This window comes from Melozone crissalis, unplaced genomic scaffold, assembly GCF_028551555.1.
Source record: "Melozone crissalis strain CALT ecotype California unplaced genomic scaffold, PUWL_Pcris_2 ptg000081l_1, whole genome shotgun sequence".
Lineage (NCBI taxonomy): Eukaryota > Metazoa > Chordata > Aves > Passeriformes > Passerellidae > Melozone > Melozone crissalis.
In genome coordinates, this window is record NW_026535858.1 from 13,527,119 (window position 1) to 13,544,040 (window position 16,922).

The following is a 16,922-nucleotide window of genomic DNA, read 5'->3' on the forward strand; positions in this document are numbered from 1 at the left end:
AACACAGAACAAAGGGGGAGCATATATAAAATAGGGGAGAAAACTGGGGAACTTAAAAACACATCACAACACTAGAGTTTCATACCTCCTTGATGTTTCTTGCAGACAGCTCCTCTAGCACTGACTCTTCCTTGTCCTCGCTGTAGCCAAGTAACTCCAGCTTCCACCAATCCACTGTTTTATAACACTGTTCTAATTGGCTACAGGTGTGCCCTGTTAACATCAGGCCTGCTCCTAATCTTTAGTAATTGGTTCAGCTGCAACTCTTTAGGGGATAAGATTACATCCTATACCACCTTCATTTACCCATACTGTATCCCCCTACACCTTCTGATTTATTAAAAAGCCCCATGAGCGCCTCATCTATTAAATGGGTTGATTGAAAGGTGGGATTCCAGAGCATCCTCCACTCCCAAGGACCCTCCCTCCTCTGCCTGACTGCAAGGATGGTGTGTGGAACCATGGAGGTCTGGGCTCCCGACCAGCTCAGGGGGCCCTGGCAGAGGCTGCAGAGCAGCGCTGGCCCCAGGGTCACTGCCAGGGAGGACAAAGTGAAGGCTGAGTGTGAAAAATGCCACACATTTTTCAGACTGAGCCTGGCTCAGCCTCACATAGAGGTGAGGTTGGATCTGAGCTGCTCTCTGTTGGGAGGAGGGGTCTTGTGGCAGCGCAGAGAGGCTGTGCACATTGGCAGGGAACAGCTGAGCCCTGCATGTGCCCCCTGCAAGGAGCTGTGCTGCTGCCAGTGGCCCTGGAGCTGTAGGGCTGCTGATCTGTGGGGCAGGGAGAGGAGCAGCAGGGTGCATGTGCAGCTGAGCCATTGCTGGAGAGCACAGGGCTCTGGGCTCCCTGCTGTCCCAGGGCAGCCCAGAGGCCAGGCTGTGCCTGTGGCAGCTCTGGGGAATGGCTCAGGCTTTTCCCCCTGGCCTGCTTAAGGTTGCTGCCCTTCAGAGCATGTTTCCATGTGCAGCTGTTTAGGAATTTCCAGGAAATGTGTCCCATGAAATATGGAGCTTCATGTGATAAATGAAGCCCACACCTCAGTTAAAATTTAAAGGAAGTTTAAGAAGAGACAATAGGGGACAATGTCAATAAAGCAAAAGAAACTGTGCTGGATGCTTATCTGCAGTCACAAGTGCACCAATCAACACAGCAGCACCCCTAATTATACCCTGGGTATTGCAACAGCCAAATACATATTCATAATGGTAATCCATATTCAAATACTTTAACATGGTTCCCCCTCCATCCCTCCCCTTCAGAGCATGTGCAGTCATCCTCATTGTGGTGTCCGCTGCTATTTGACACAATCAATGGGCCTCGATTCTTTCATTGGTTAACATTCTTTCAATGTTAACATCATCACAGCACAACATTCGTATTAAAAGAACTCAAAGCTTTAACGTTGACAAAAGTCAATATTATAAAAGACATAGTGTTCACTCCAAGGTTTGTGAAAGCCAACACTGTAACATATGTATCACACTTAAGATGCTTTACATTTGCATCTTGGCCTCTGTTAAACTTTGTGTCTCCATTTTGCAGATCTGACTGGCTATACTCTTACCAAGAAGTTTTCTCTGGATGCTTCTTACCCACAAAAGTCCTTGATCCCATCCAGAAGAGCTCTCTTTCCTCCAAGATCAGGAAGAATCTGCCACCTGCCTGAAGAGTGTTTGAAGAAGAGAGTTTGTGTTAGGCTTTAAAGTTGCAGATGCACATATGTTCTGATATTTAGATGTAGTTTTGAATAAATGTGTTTTGATTGTATCTTTTAAATTTTGATGATATATTTTTAATTGTATGTATTTTATTGTGATTTAAAAAAAATTAAATAAAATAAATTCAAATAAACCAAGCAGACAATTCAAGACCCAGACCTTCTAGCCTAGAGATTCTGGGAGTGCAGCTCACTCGATGTGCCAGTGTCTCACCACGTCCTTTCCTCACTGGGCCTCTCCTCTTCTTTTGCCATGTTTTCTTTGTGTCATTTGTGCTGCTCTTTCTTACTTGGCATTAAGTAAAGGGGCCACCTGTTCACATGCTTGGGGGACAATGGATCCAAAGGATCCTGTCTAGTCAAAAGTTTTCTACTTAGATGTGTTCTGTGCTCACCAAAGGCCTGAGCAAAGAAACAAAGACAAGTGTGACCAAATGGCAAAGCTTTGCTCCTTTGCAATCTCACACAGATCTGGCTCACAGGTGTCTTCAGTCACAATTTCATAGGTAAGAAGATGTTGTGCATTTCACTGGGAAATGATGCACTGCTTTGGAAAAGCCATCTGTATGTACATTTACCCAGCATAGCAGTCCAGCTGTGTTGCTTGCAAATTGTTTGCAGAAGGATGAGTGGACTGTGAGGCCAATAACAAGTGACAAGGCTTCCTCAACTCTAAACCACAGTCTGGGTGCCATTCAGCCTAGTGCTGAGAGATCATTTGTTCCCATGGAGCTGTGCTTGCCAGGGTAAAGAATTCCTGCATAGCTGGAACAAGCAATTCTGGATTCAGCTCCAGCTCTTGATTGGCTGCATGATCATTGACAATGCCCCCTATTGTACTTGGTTACAATATAAAGATGTATTCTATTCCCATCTTCAAGAGCTATTGAAACCAGGAGTGGCATTGTTCTTTTCCTTATCTCCTGTTAATGGGCCCATCAATGCCTTTCCCCATGACTCAGAGATAATTCCCTGTGGGAGCCCTTTCTGTCTCATGCACCCACCCCATGACTCATGGAACAATAAGAGCCCATTGTGAGATGCTGTGCCCGGGGGGAGGAACTAAGCATCCCCACCTGCATATAATCTGGAGTTTGGGACAGAACAAGCAGCCTTTCCACTGGATTCCCAGAGGAACGGCCGCCTTTTCCACTGGATCTTCAGAGGAAGACTATACCCTTCTAAAGGATCACATGTGCCACTCCAGGAGGAGTGCAGCCACCAATCCAACTGGACTGCTACCAACACCCTGACCAAGAGGCTGTCACTTTGTATTCTGACTCTGACAGTGGTTTTTCTTTTGTATTATTGCATGTTTTTTGGATGGGGTATTTTTTTGTTTTGTTTTGTTTTGGTTTTTGGGTTTTTTTCCCCTTTTCCTAATAAATTGTACTTCTGACTTGGAGTCTCTCACTGGTTTTGCTTTCAAACCAGAACGCCTATCCGGAAATTATTTTGCAGTTTTCTTTCATAGTCATTTGAAGCTTTTAACTTTCACATTTCAATTTGCTTTGCCTTAAGGAAAACCACTTCTGGTCCCAGTGCATACTGCAAACTTTTGCCAGCAAAGTCCTCATGGTTGCCAGCTTCTGATGTTAAAGAAGAAACTGCATGTGAATGTGTTAATTAGGTTTTCTGATGGAAAAAACTCTATGTCACGTGGCTGCATGTGTTTGCTTAGCTATGGGTTTAGTCCTGGCCTAGTAAAGCCCAGGCAGGGTGGCATGTTTCAGGGAAAACTGGTCCATGAGCTTATGGGGTTGCCATCAGCAGGAGATTGAATGTCTCTTTTGGGGATTTCTCTGGAGACACAATTAGGGACCTGCTCCATGGCACAATATTCTCTTAGATCTTTCAAAAATATCCTAGAAAAGGCAGTGAAACTTCACATCTCCTTTCTCAGCCAGTGTTGGAAGAGGGGCATTCTTGTCCCTCCTCAAAGCCATTGCTCTTGCCCACCAGAAACATGAACATCCACAAACAGCAATGATGCATGGTCCTCCTGCTGCTGCTTCAGAGCTCTGGCAAGTGCAGACCTGGGTATTACCAATGGGAACACCTGAATGGCATTTCATGCTCCTTCAAGATATCCAGATCTCAGGGCTTTTAGTTTCAAAGCAGCCACTGTACTGGCTCTAGGGAAGAGCAGTAAATGGGAAACAGTGACTGCCAGCCTTGCAGGCATGTGGAGGCAAACCTGGAGTGCCTGTGTCAAAAGATGAATGGGAAGAGTGTAATTCCAAAGCCAAAGCTTCCTCAGGAGAGCAGGATCAGTTCTTTACTGCATGCTTGCATGAAAATAATTTGGGACCTTGTCATGGTTTGATGCTGGTGCAATGCCAGTGCCCCCATGAAAATACACTTGCCCTGGTGTCTGCTGTGAGATGTGACCAGGAATAAGCAAAGCAGACCCCCACTTAGAAATAAAGAAAAGAAAACTTTATTAACTATTTACAACTATATGTAAAAAGAAACAGACAGGAAAAATTAAAACCTTCCAAAAACATTTCCTCCTCCCCCACCAAATCTCCACTACATCCATCCCTCAGATCACCAACTCTCAGTCCATCATCACCTTTTAGATAATCAATTTTCAGTTCATCAAGAGGAGAGGAGTCCCTCTTGTGCCATAAGCTTCCCCTGGAAACACCGTTGAAACCTCCTGTGTTTCCATGTCACTTCTGGCACCACCTGGAGAACATTTGCCATCGTGACCTCTTCCTTCCATGCCCAGTGCTCTCACCACTGAACATGGACCAGAGCTGCTTCTAGGGTTTTCCTTTTAAGGATGCTTGTCCCATTGCAAAAAGAGCACAGCCTCTCACCTTTGGGACATTAGTCCCCCCCCAAATTCACCCCCTGGGGCCGAGGGGTCTCAGCACTGAACCCTCTTGGCTCTGAGCCATTGCCTCCCCCTGGATGCAGTCTCTGTGTCACAGGAAACATGGTTCTGTCCATGGCTATACAAGAAAAGTCCAGCTAAGGCTACTCCATCATCTCTTCCCACCTAAGATTCTTCTCCACTCTTCCGAAATCTTTCACTTGCACGAACTTTCATCACACTTGCCCATTTCCTCCTCCATTTCACCTCTATTCCTCTTCTCATTCAGATCCAGGAGGATCAGTACTTGTAAGGTTTCCATTATTCGAGAAAGGGGTTAAAATCTCAGGCTCTGCCTGCTCAGGGCTCCCACTGCCCTGCCGGCACCTTCTCTCTGCACCCCCCTTCTCCTTCTCCCGGCCATGCTATCAAATTTCAAGGTGGCACCGCACAGGCTGGTTCTCTCTCTCTCTCTCTCTCTCTCTCTCTCTCTCTCTCTCTCTCTCTCTCTCTCTCTGGAGGCGGGGGGGCGGGAGGGGGATGAGGGATGGCTGCCCGATGCCTCTTGGTGCTTCTCCACCCTGCCATCCTCAAGGGCCTCTTCACCTCCCATCTCTGTGCAAGGCCCGGCCTACCTCACTCAGCCACATGACTTCCCCTCGCACGCCCAGCAGCAGCAGCTGGGCCAGGGGAGAGATCCAAACTCTTTCCCCACCAGAACCCAAGAGAGCTTAGTTTGCGAGTGCTCTGCTTTTAACCCCTGTGTTCTCAGAGGCGTATCCATATCCTCAGTGGCCACACCAGGTGCCAATATTCAAATCTAAACACCCATTGGTTTGACCACAGCGTCCCAGAAAACTTACTTCCTCTAAAACCACGACAGACCTCCTTTTTGTATCTCATGCAGAAAAAGGGGGCTTAATAATACCATACTACTTAAAACCACATTGGGACCTAGCTCTGTAGTGGTTCACAATGAAGCAGACTGCCTGCTTTGTCACTGCCAGCCCTGGTGACCCTGTGAGGGACTGTAGTTTATCCCATGCCTGGTTTGCCTCCAAGCAAAGCTTGGTTTTGCCAATTAGTTGTGCAATAAATACAAGAGTAATAAAATGGACAATTAAACTGGTCACTTTGGAGGATATGCTCATGGTTTCGCACATCAGTCCTGTACCTCTTGCTCCCACGGCTTGTTACTTATCATGAAATATTTCAGTGGAAAAACTCAGATCCCATGTTAGATCTGAATCAAATTGCATCAGATCATCCATAATTCTGGTGGCAGGAACAAGACAAAAGCCTTCTGCCTCTCACTTTAGACTATCCTGGATTTCTGCAGCTCTTTGTGAAAGCTGCTGTAGGCAGAGTGTTTGTAGTTGTTTGAGGCCGTTATGAGAGATATGAGGAACAGTCTGCAGGACTCTCCTGGCAGAAATCTGTTTGATCAAGCCCAGGTACACGGTGCTGGCAGAAGCAGAGTGGCCCTGCTCCCAGCCCGAGAGTGTGTGAGCTGAGCCACAGCGGGGAGAAAAGACACCGAGGGGCTCCAGCCCAGCTGCTTCACCTGCCGTGGCTGCTCCATGGAGCTCTGCCACTGGGAGAAAGTCAACGCTGGACAAGCCCCTGAACTTGCATCTGCTGCTGGAACTACTCCATGATAGCTCCTGTTCTTCCTGAGGGAGAACCCGGCGCCATCTTGGAACACGAGTCCCGGGGGGATTTTCCTCTGGCATTTTGGGTCTTTGTTTCAGTGAGGGCACAGTGAGGTCTGACAGATTGACATGTAGAAGTTACAGGCCTTTGTTCTTGTTTTGTAGGCATTGTGTTTGTTAATAAGCTGTTGGTTTCTTTCCACTTTCATCTATTAGTATTAATTTCCTATTGGTGGAAGGGGACTGTTGGAACATTTTAGAGGAGATGATTTATAGCAGAGTGCCATGTTTTAGGTTGTCTCCAACTGTGTGAGACAGATGGCTTCACACAGGAGCATCCCCAAAGATGCTGAGGGGAAGGCACAGAGGGAGACAAACCTAGTATTTCTGAGGGAAATTCCTTGACACCAAACCAACCTGAGTCATCAAACAGCTGACCTGACCTTTCCAGACATGGGCCAAAGGGGAAACCTTTCAGGGTGTTTGGTCCAGGCCAGGCTATGCCCAAGGCAAAGGTCTGTCAGTGCACTTGGCTCTTTCTCTCCTCATTGTGTCCGGCACACACAGGAGCCCAGAGCTCCTGCAGAAACCATCACAGGCCTCAGTGGGAGCAACTTGTGTCCAGTGCTCACACAGAGCTGTGGTGTCCAGCACTGCAGCTCATTGGAATGAGGAACTGTTCCAGTCCTCTTGGAAGGAGCTAAGGAGCTTTGGTCTTCAGATCAGCTCCTTCCCAGCTCTTGATTTGCTGCCCTGGGGGAGCTGCTGCTTGTGGCAACACTTGTTTCACAGCTGACAGCCCTGCTCTGCAGGCCAGCAGCCATTGCAGGAGCTTGTGCTGGTGACATTGAAGCTTTCAGATCTTCCTAAGGAAAGCTCAGGGCAGAACTTGTCAAAAGAGCCATTGGCGATGGCTTTGACATTCAATCATTCCTCTGTGCTCTGTGCCACACACAGTAAATATTTGAGGAAGCAAGTTTGCTGTTCCAGAAATTCCTCAAATCAGTGAGTTAAATCATAACAGAACATGATCTGGGATGTGTAATCTCACTTTAATTCATTGAGCAGAAAGCTGCAGGAGCACTGTTTATGAGCTGTGTGTCTAACCTAAGTGACCTTGCCACCAAGAACTTAGAAAAGAGGGGAGACATGGAATCAGCAGCACAAGGATCTGCATTGTGATTCTCCCACAGGCCTGAGGACAGGGCCCACTTCCACTGGGCCATGGCTTTTTACCCTCCATCAAAACTTGGTGCTTCAGATTGTGGTGGTGAATAGGCCCGGCCTTGTGCGGCCCAGGGTGATCTGGGAAACGCTTGTCAGGCCTGGGCCTTGCTGAACAGCCCCTGGGCTCAGCTCCTGCTGAGCTTATCAGGGACACGGAGCGCTCTCAGGAACCTGTGCTGCCTAACGAGCTCCTGGGGTGTCTGGGAACAGCCTTGGAAACCACTTTTCTTGCCTGAATGGCATGGCATCCTCCTTTTCCCACTTTGCAAGACAGGCTGCTGACCCGCAGTGCGGCCATGAGGAAGCATTTTATGGCTGAGGCCCACTCTCTTGTGGCCCATAAAGAGCGCTGCAAAGGAGGCCCTTGGAGCTCTCCTGGAGCACAGTGGCTGCCAGCAGCAACCTCCCTCTGAGTGGGGCCTCTCAGGGGCAGCGAGCACTCAAGTTTGCTGCACTGACAGGATCACTGATCAGCAATGGATCCTGGGCCAACAGCCCCACTCCTGGAGGCTCCAGTTTAACCACTGTTAAGCTGGAGTGCTGTTAAGATTTTAGGCCACATTCCTTTTTCATCTTGTCCTTTCTCTCCCTTTCTCAAAAGCACCTACACACACACACACACACACACACACACACACCCCCACACACACACACTTCTCAAAATGTTTCTGGTTTGATTGACTGAATTTTGTTTGTTGCTTTTTTTTCCTTCTTGTTCCTTAACTGACAAGTAAGTAATAGTGTGAATGTTGCCAATGAATCTTCTTGAGCTGTTGCTTAATATTCAATCTGGTTTTTACTGAATCTTGCCTGGGAATTTTTAAGCAATCTCAGATACTTGCTTGTAGCAAGCCTTGGGAGCATGAGGTGCAGGATTGACAGTGGAAAGCAGGAGAGTCATTCCAAAGGGACGAGTTTGACTGTCCATTCTATTACTCTTCTATTTATTTCACTCTAATAAGCCAAGCCAAGATTTTCTTGGAGGCAGAACGTGTGTGGGATGCACCATTGCTCTGGGTTGAATGGTACCCAGGCTGGAGTGTAAATAGATTTGAGGAACCCTTGTCACTTGTTATTGGCCTCACAGTCCACTCATCCTTCTGCAAACAACTTGCAAACAATACAACTGGACTGCTGTCTTGGGTAAATGTACATACAGATGGCTTTTCCAAAGCAGTGCATCATTTCCCAGTGAAATGTACATCTTCTTACTATGAAATTGTGACTGAAGACATCTGTGAGCCAGATCTGTGTGAGATTGCAAAGGAGAAAAGCTTGGCCATTTGGGCACACTTGTCTTTGTTTCTTTGCTCAGGCCTTTGGTGAGCACAGAACACATCTAGGTAGAAAACTTTTGACTAGACAGGATCTTCTGGGTACATTGTGCCCCAATCATGTCAATGTGTGGCCCTGTTGTAATGCCAAGTAAGAAAGAGCAGCACAAATGACCCAAAGAAAACATGGCAAAAGAGGAAGAGGAGAGGCCCAGTGAGGAAAGGACGTGGTGAGACACTGGCACATCGAGTGAGCTGCGCTCCCAGAATCTCTAGGCCAGCAGGTCTGGGTCTTGCATTCTCCTTTTGGTTTTTTTTAATTTAATTTCTTAATGTTTTTAAAATCATCACAATAAAATATATACAATTGAAAAACTGTAATCAAAATTTGAAGATACAATCAAAACATTTATTCTGGATGGGAGGCAAGGAAAACATTGGAAGGGTCCAGAGAAAACTTCTTGATAAGGCTGTAGCCACTCAGATCTGCAAAGGGGCGGCACAAAGTATAACAGAGGCTGCAATGCAAACCTAAAGCATCTGAAGCTCCATATTTCATGGAACAGATTCCTTGGAACTCCTAAACAGCTGCACAGGCAAACATGCTCCTGCTGGCAGAGACTTGAGGCAGGCCAGGGGAAAAGCCTGAGCCACTTCCCCAGAGCTGCCACAGGCACAGCCTGGCCTCTGGGCTGCCCTGGGACAGCAGGGAGCCCAGAGCCCTGTGCTCTCCAGCAATGGCTCAGCTGCACATGCACCCTGCTGCTCCTCTCCCTGCCCCACAGCTCAGCAGCCCTACAGCTCCAGGGCCGCTGGCAGCAGCACAGCTCCTTGCAGGGGGCACATGCAGGGCACAGCTGTTCCCTGCCAATGTGCACAGCCTCTCTGCGCTGCCACAAGACCCTTCCTCCCAACAGAGAGCAGCTTAGATCCAACCTCACCTCTGTGTGAGGCTGAGCCATGCTCACCTAACACCCTTCCTTAGGCATCCACAGCTCCTCTGGGCAACTTGTTCCCAGTGCCTCACCTGCCTCACTGTTGAGAATTTCTTCCAAGAAAATTGCAAAGAGAGTAAAAATGTTTCTGTAAATACATCAGCAACGAATGGAGGTCTAAGGAGAAGCTCTGTCTTCTCCTGGCCATGGGGGGAAACATGGAACAAATGCTGAGGAAAAGACTGAAGAACTGAATGCACTCTTCCCTGGGTAAAATTTGTCAGGATGGCTGGGCCCAGGGAGTGGTGGAATTCAGTGGAATTAAATCCAGCTGGCACCTGGTCACAAGGGGTGTTCCCCAGGGCTCAGCACTGGGGCCAAGTGTGATTCACATCTTTGTCAATGATGTGGAGGGGAGGATCAAGGGCACGTCAGGCAGTTTACAGACCATGCCAAGCTGGGTGGGAGTGTTGATCTGCTGGAGGGCAGGAAGTCTCTGCAGAGAGATCTGGACAGGCTGGATCATGGGCTGAGGCCACTTGCATGAGGTTCAACAAGGTGAAGTGCCCTGTCCTGCCCTTGGGCCACAGCAGCCCCATGGAAGGCCACGGGCTGGGGGCAGAGGGGCTGGAAAGGCGCCCAACAGAGGAGGACCTGGGGGTGCTGGTTGGCAGTGGCTGAAGGTGAGCCAGGTGTGCCCAGGTGGCCAAGAAGGCCAGTCCTGTCCTGGGTGATGCTTCAGTGGTGGCCTTGGCAGTGTCAAGGGTCTCAGGTTATTGGAAGGACTCGATGACCTTAAAGGTCTTTTCCAATGGAAATAGTAATGCAATTCTAAACCTTAATTTGTGCTTTTGAAGGATGCAGTCCCAAATAGACCTGCATTTGTGTTTTTAAGGGATTTAGCATTGACCTCTCCTTGAAAGTAATAGGAATCAGGCTTTAAATGCTCTCAACACACTGTTACTCCTTCATCTTAAGCTGTGGGTTTGAATTGAGGTGCTTTTGTTGGACCATGGGATAAATGCAGGCAATTCAGCTGCAAGGGCATTGTTTCACCTGCTTTTCTGCTTCCTTTCCCCAGTGGGGGCAGATTTGGGAGTATTTTCTTGTGCTTTGACTTCTGTCTCAGACTTGCTCATGGAGGTGTTGTAAAATCTTATCTACCCCTTTGTAGTGAAAATTGCTTGCAGACTGCTGGGAATTGCTAGAGACAAGGCTTACAAGGCAGTCCCCAGTATGATTAGCCCAGTGTCCCTGCTTAAATCCAGGTATGCTTGTATTACAGCGCCTGAGTGGGTCGCTGCTGGTGAGAGAGATGATGACTCTTGTTTCTTGATCAGAAGGCTGGATTTATTGATATATGACATATAATACATTATTACTATACTAAATAGAATAAAGAGAGAGGTTGCAGATGCTAGCTAGGCTAAGAATAGAAAAGGAAGAATCTAAAACCAAGTTGTGTCCAGGGACTCAGTCCCCTAGCTTGCACTGGTGATTGGCCCTTAATTATAAACATAGAAACATGAGCCAATCAAGGTGTCCCTGTTACATTCCACAGCAGCTGATAACAATTGTTTACATTCATCTTCTAGGGCCCTTTGCTTCCCAGAAGATACAGAAATCTGAAAGAAAGGATTTCTGTGAAAAAATGTCTGCGACATCTCACCTTTCTAAATTGTATAAATTAAAAGAAAAATGCTGATGTGAAATGAACAGGAAATTCCTTCACCTGTAAAATATAGAATACTAACAAATCACTAAAACAATCCTACAATCTAAGAAAATGCAAAAAACAATGCAAAGAGAATTCAAGTCCATGCAGCTGAGTTTCAGGAACAGTCCAAGAGCCGAAGTTGTTTCCCTTGGAATATCTGAGAGTCCTTTTTGGTCCTGAAAACAACTTGCTGCAAAAGGAATCCCATCAATAGTTATCAAAAAACCACTGACAGTCTTACAACAATTTCAAACAATTTGAACAACTTTGGAATGTCCTTTTCTGGCCCCTCAATGCTTCCGTGCTTCAGAGCTGCTGCCCGCTATTTTCAATCTTTTTTATTTAATTTTTTTTTTTTTTTTTTTTTTTAATCGGAAAGCAAAAGAGCAGAAGCTGAGCAGAGCAGTGCCAGAGAAGGAAAGGCCCTGGGGGACCTGGCCCATGCTGGACCAGGAACCCCAAAACTGGCTCACAAAGGGGAACCAGGACCAGTAGGAGGAACCTCAACCCCCAGAAACACCAAGAGGCCAAATGCTGGCCCTGGCCCAAAAATATCCTGAGCCCAACGGCCCAGGCCAAACCCATGACAGAGGCTCTGCATTCCCGCAGGCCTGAACCCTGCTGCCAGCACAATAGCAGCACGGGTAGTGAGATGCTTCCTTTCCCCAAAACCACTGAGGCATGCCAGCAGCAGGGAAATAGAAGCCTTCCCCAGCAATCCCATCTGGGGTCTGGAGATGCTTGTTCCCCACAGCAAACCAGCTATGGTCTCCTCCAGGTGTGTCATCTTCCCCTGCACTGCATTGGGTTTGTCTCTCATCCGCCCCGTGGCATCACCATCCCCATCTCCTTCGGGCTGGGGATCAGAGGCAGGGCTCTCGGGATGCACCTGCCCCCCCATGCCACTAGAACACAAGAGAGGCGGCAGAGATGGCAGCCTGCATGGGACAGCAACCGACCAAACAGTCCGCAACCCGCTGAAAATGCTGATGTTAAAAACAGGCAGCCGGATTGCCCCCAGAGTCAGCTGGCGGGCAGCCCCCGCTCCACGGAAGGAGAGACCCCCCGCCGGGGCGGCTGCTACAGCAGCCAGTGGAAGCAGCGGGGGGGAAAAGCCGGAACTGGGGAGGGAATCACGCTGAGCGTGGGATCCGCCGCGGGCTGCCCCGAGGTTCCCGCGGATTCGGGGCCGTCTCCAGCATCGTCCGGAACAGGGACTGTCTCGGCTTGAGGCGGTGAGGAGGCCGATGGAGGCGGCGGAGGGGCCGAAGGGGCCGATGAGATCTCCGCTGAGCCGGAAGCTGGAGACGCGTCGTCGTTGCCTAGCAACTCAACCACAGGAAGTGCCTCTTCTGCAGTCCCCGACGCAGGCGCTGGCAGGGGCGGGGAGGCCGGTGGAGCCGTGGGCGGAACCGCCTGGAGAGGCGGAGACGGGATATCCTGGAGTGACGGCTCTGGCAGGGGCGTGGAGGAAACCTCAGAGACCGGTGCCGCCCCCATGTCTGAAGGCGGAGTCTGAGAGGCCGGCTGTGGCTTGAGCGGCGTCCACTCCCATCCCCCCTGCGGGGGAGAAGAGGGGGGGAAGGAGAAGGCTCCATCTGAGCATGCTCCGGAGAAAGAGTAAAAAAAAAAAAACTTCTTCGCCCGGCGAAATTTCGCCCCCCCCCCCCCCCCCGCCGTGAAGCAGGGGGGGCTGGGAAGAAAAATGTCCTCCCCCACCGGCTCTTCTGCCAAGGGGGGGAAAAACGGAGCCTGGCCATAACAGTTAGAAATCCATTGAAAAGCAGCTGCTCTGCGTTTCAGCACCGGAAAAAGCTATATAAATGCTGGGTAGATAGAAGGCAGGACACGTCCCTGGCTCCAGACGAACTGGAAAATGGAGTCCATGCACTCCCAGACAAAAACATCTAAAGCGTATAGGACATCAGTAAAGAACCCAAAAAGCTTTGCCCATCTAAAGAATTTATAGAGATCTGTTAATGACAAAAAGCAACCATCTTCTCTAGACCAATGGTTCCAGAGGGCTATAAGTTTCTCCTCTGAAGGGGAGAATTGAATCTCTTCTGGCAAGGCATGTGTCTGCCATACAAACAGCCACAAGCTACGAAGGGCTGGTTCATCAGGGATAGAAAAGCCCACAGTACCTTTTGAAAGAGTCCAGCTTGCTCTGGCCAGCTCCACAGGTCTGCTGCTCTTTTCCATCATCTTTCCTGAAGGTTTTCCAGAAGAAGGTTCTCTTTGTGGTCAGCCTTGGCTGTGAACTCTGTCCAAATCAGGATCTTCAGTTCTTCAGCTCCTGGCTTAAATCCACTTTTGTGGTCACTTCAAAGCAACCATCAAATGCTACACATACAGGATTTTTACCCAGTGCAGCAATTTTGCTCCTCTGGTCTTATCAAATTAATTCTTCCTCTGACACGAGGGGTCACCAGATATTACAGCGCCTGAGTGGGTCACTGCTGGTGAGAGAGACGATGACTCTTGTTTCTTGATCAGAAGGCTGGATTTATTGATATATGATATATAATACATTATTACTATACAAAATAGAATAAAGAGAGAGGTTGCAGATGCTAGCTAGGCTAAGAATAGAAAAGGAAGAATCTAAAACCAAGTTGTGTCCAGGGACTCAGTCCCCTAGCTTGCACTGGTGATTGGCCCTTAATTATAAACATAGAAACATGAGCCAATCAAGGTGTCCCTGTTACATTCCACAGCAGCTGATAACAATTGTTTACATTCATCTTCTAGGGCCCTTTGCTTCCCAGAAGATACAGAAATCTGAAAGAAAGGATTTCTGTGAAAAAATGTCTGTGACATGCTTGTATTAAAAAGGAACTGAGTATTCCAACTCCCCTGTCCCCTGCTCTTTTTAAAAAAATTTTGTAGCTCTTGGGGCAAGTCGTGTGTGCCATTCCAACTCTTTGTTATCAAATGTGTGAAGTGATGCTGCTGCTGTAGCAGCAGTCTGAGTTAAGTGGGAACAAGTCCAAAGCACTGGGTCCCACAGCAGTGGGCACAGTGGGAGACTTGCCTTGCTGCCGTGGCCATCCAGTCATAGGGACAGCGGCTGCTGGTGCTTCCCCCATTCTGCCAACAACAGTCTGCCTCCATCATTTGGACTGTAAGGCCATGAATTTGCCATAATGTGCAAAACACATCATTTGAATGTATTTTGATGTGTTCTAACATCACCTGAGTGAGGCAGTTTGGTGGGCAGGATGCCCTGTGTGCAAGGGTCCTGGCAGGGATCGGTGGCTGGCACGGGCACTAGCAGTGTTATTTTCCCAGGCAGGCTCCTGATCCAGCTGTGGGGGAAGGCAGCAGCAGCTGGATCAGCCCAGCAGCAGCAGCAGCACATGGAGGAGACCCTCATCTGCACAGAGCCCATCAGCCCCATTGCTCTCCCCATGGCAGCGAGGGATGATCCCGCCGCAGGGGAAGGGCTGCGGCAGCCTGGAGACTCCTTCAGCCAGGACTTGTTGCAATCTCCTTCCTGCAGCTGTGCCTGGAGCGTGTTGGTCCGCAGTGGTGCTGCAGGGTCCCAGGGATGCTGCTGGGCTCAGGGGGCAGAGTGTGTACAAAAGCTGATTAAATCTGCCCACTGAACACTGAGGACATCTGATGCAGAGTGCAAAGGTTCTTTGAATAGATAGGAGAGATGAGACTTGAAGAAATAATTTTGCAGATGCAGAAAAAGAGATCAGACCCAGAGGTCCCATGGCTCAGGCTTAGTTCATCCAAACCTAGGATGGTTAGTTTGATCTGCTCTGTTGAGGAGCAATTTAGAATGACCTGTCCCGTGCTATTTCCATTAAGACAACTTGGAATTGTCAGGAACTGCCAGGATCAGAAATGTTTTGAGGCAGATCATGTTTATGGGTATCTCTGCAATAAAGAAAGAAGAGAATAAAGCCCTGGAACAATGAAGTGGAGCAAAAAGGAACATACAGCTCTTGGCCAACTGAGTTTTGGGGCCATCCACCAGGGAGTTCAAAGCTGCTTCTACTTCCACTGCTGGGTGCCATTGTTTATGTCTCGCCACTTTGTATGATGTGAAGAGAATGAAACAAAATCCCACACCAACAAGCTGCAACCCAAAACTGAGTGGGAAGTACAGAATGAAAGGCCTTGAAAAGAAGCTTTGGAGAGGGTCTACATCCTAGACAGTGTGAAAGCCTCAGGCCTGGCCAGTTTGGGCTTAGGGCTGGCTGCCCTAGGGAAGGGAATGGAAGGGGATGGAGTTGGGGTGGGGTTTTGCAGCCATGGAAACGAGAGAAGCATGGGCAGCGTGTCACAAAGGGGCAGCCCCAGGCTGGGCTAGTGCAGGTTGTGCTGGACACGGCCCCAGCGGCAGCAGACGCGTCTGGCTCTGCCTCTGTGTGCTGAGCGCTGGCGATTGGAGTCACCCGGCCTTGTTCTGAGGCTGGGACCGAGCTCCCATCGCTGCCAACTCCGAGAGCCATCCCAGATTCAAACCCAGACACTTCTGCCTGGCAGAAGCACGGGTTTGAAGATGGATTTCAGCAGAAAAGGAAAGACAACTGAAGGAAAAGGTGAGGATAGAAGGGATCTAAAAGGCTGGAGTAAATGGAAAGAAAGTCCCCCCAGATTTCAGGGAAAACTGGTCCATGGTGTCAGTGGTGGCTCTGTGTCAGACTAGGTGCCTGACAGCTACAGATGGTCCTGCAAGGACACCCATGGCATCACAACATTGTCTCATTAGTTTATGCTGCTTTCTCCTTTTTGACAGAGGCCAAGTGACTCCTTCTGTCTGCCACGACAGGGTCTGTGGCTACAGCTGACCCCAAATTGGACACAGTCATGAGATTCAAATCCTGTTGCTTCTTCTGCCATCAATGTCTGGTCTCACTATAGATAAATTTCCTGTTCTTCCTCTGCTTGCTAATCGGGTCCAACACTGAGGATGGTATTAAGGTGCTACAGAAACACCAATAAGGCCTGCCTGCTTGCAGAGAGGTCTTTGTGGTTTTCAGAGCTAGCAGTCACAGCTGTGTGGGTTTCTCTTGTGGATTCAGACAAGGCCAGCCTCAAGAAGGAATCTTTTGTCCCCTCTAACCATAGGAGCCTTCCATCTTTCCATTCAGACTTCCTAACTCAATACTGCTCAGAGGAATTAAGCACAGGCTAGTTCCTGGAAAACTAAAACCAAAGAAATTGACTCGAAAATTCAAAAAACCCTTGAGTGCCACTCCCATTAGATGTGTTGATGAAAAGTTGGGAGCTCACTGAACTCACGTCTTGCCTTATGAGCCTGGCTCAGCCTCACACAGAGGTGAGGTTGGATCTGAGCTGCTCTCTGTAGGGAGGAGGGGTTTTGTGGCAGCGCAGAGAGGCTGTGCACATTGCCAGGGAACAGCTGTGCCCTGCATGTGCCCCCTGCAAGGAGCTGTGCTGCTGCCAGTGGCCCTGGAGCTGTAGGGCTGCTGAGCTGTGGGGCAGGGAGAGGAGCAGCAGGGTGCATGTGCAGCTGAGCCATTGCTGGAGAGCACAGGGCTCTGGGCTCCCTGATGTCCCAGGGCAGCCCAGAGGCCAGGCTGTGCCTGTGGCAGCTC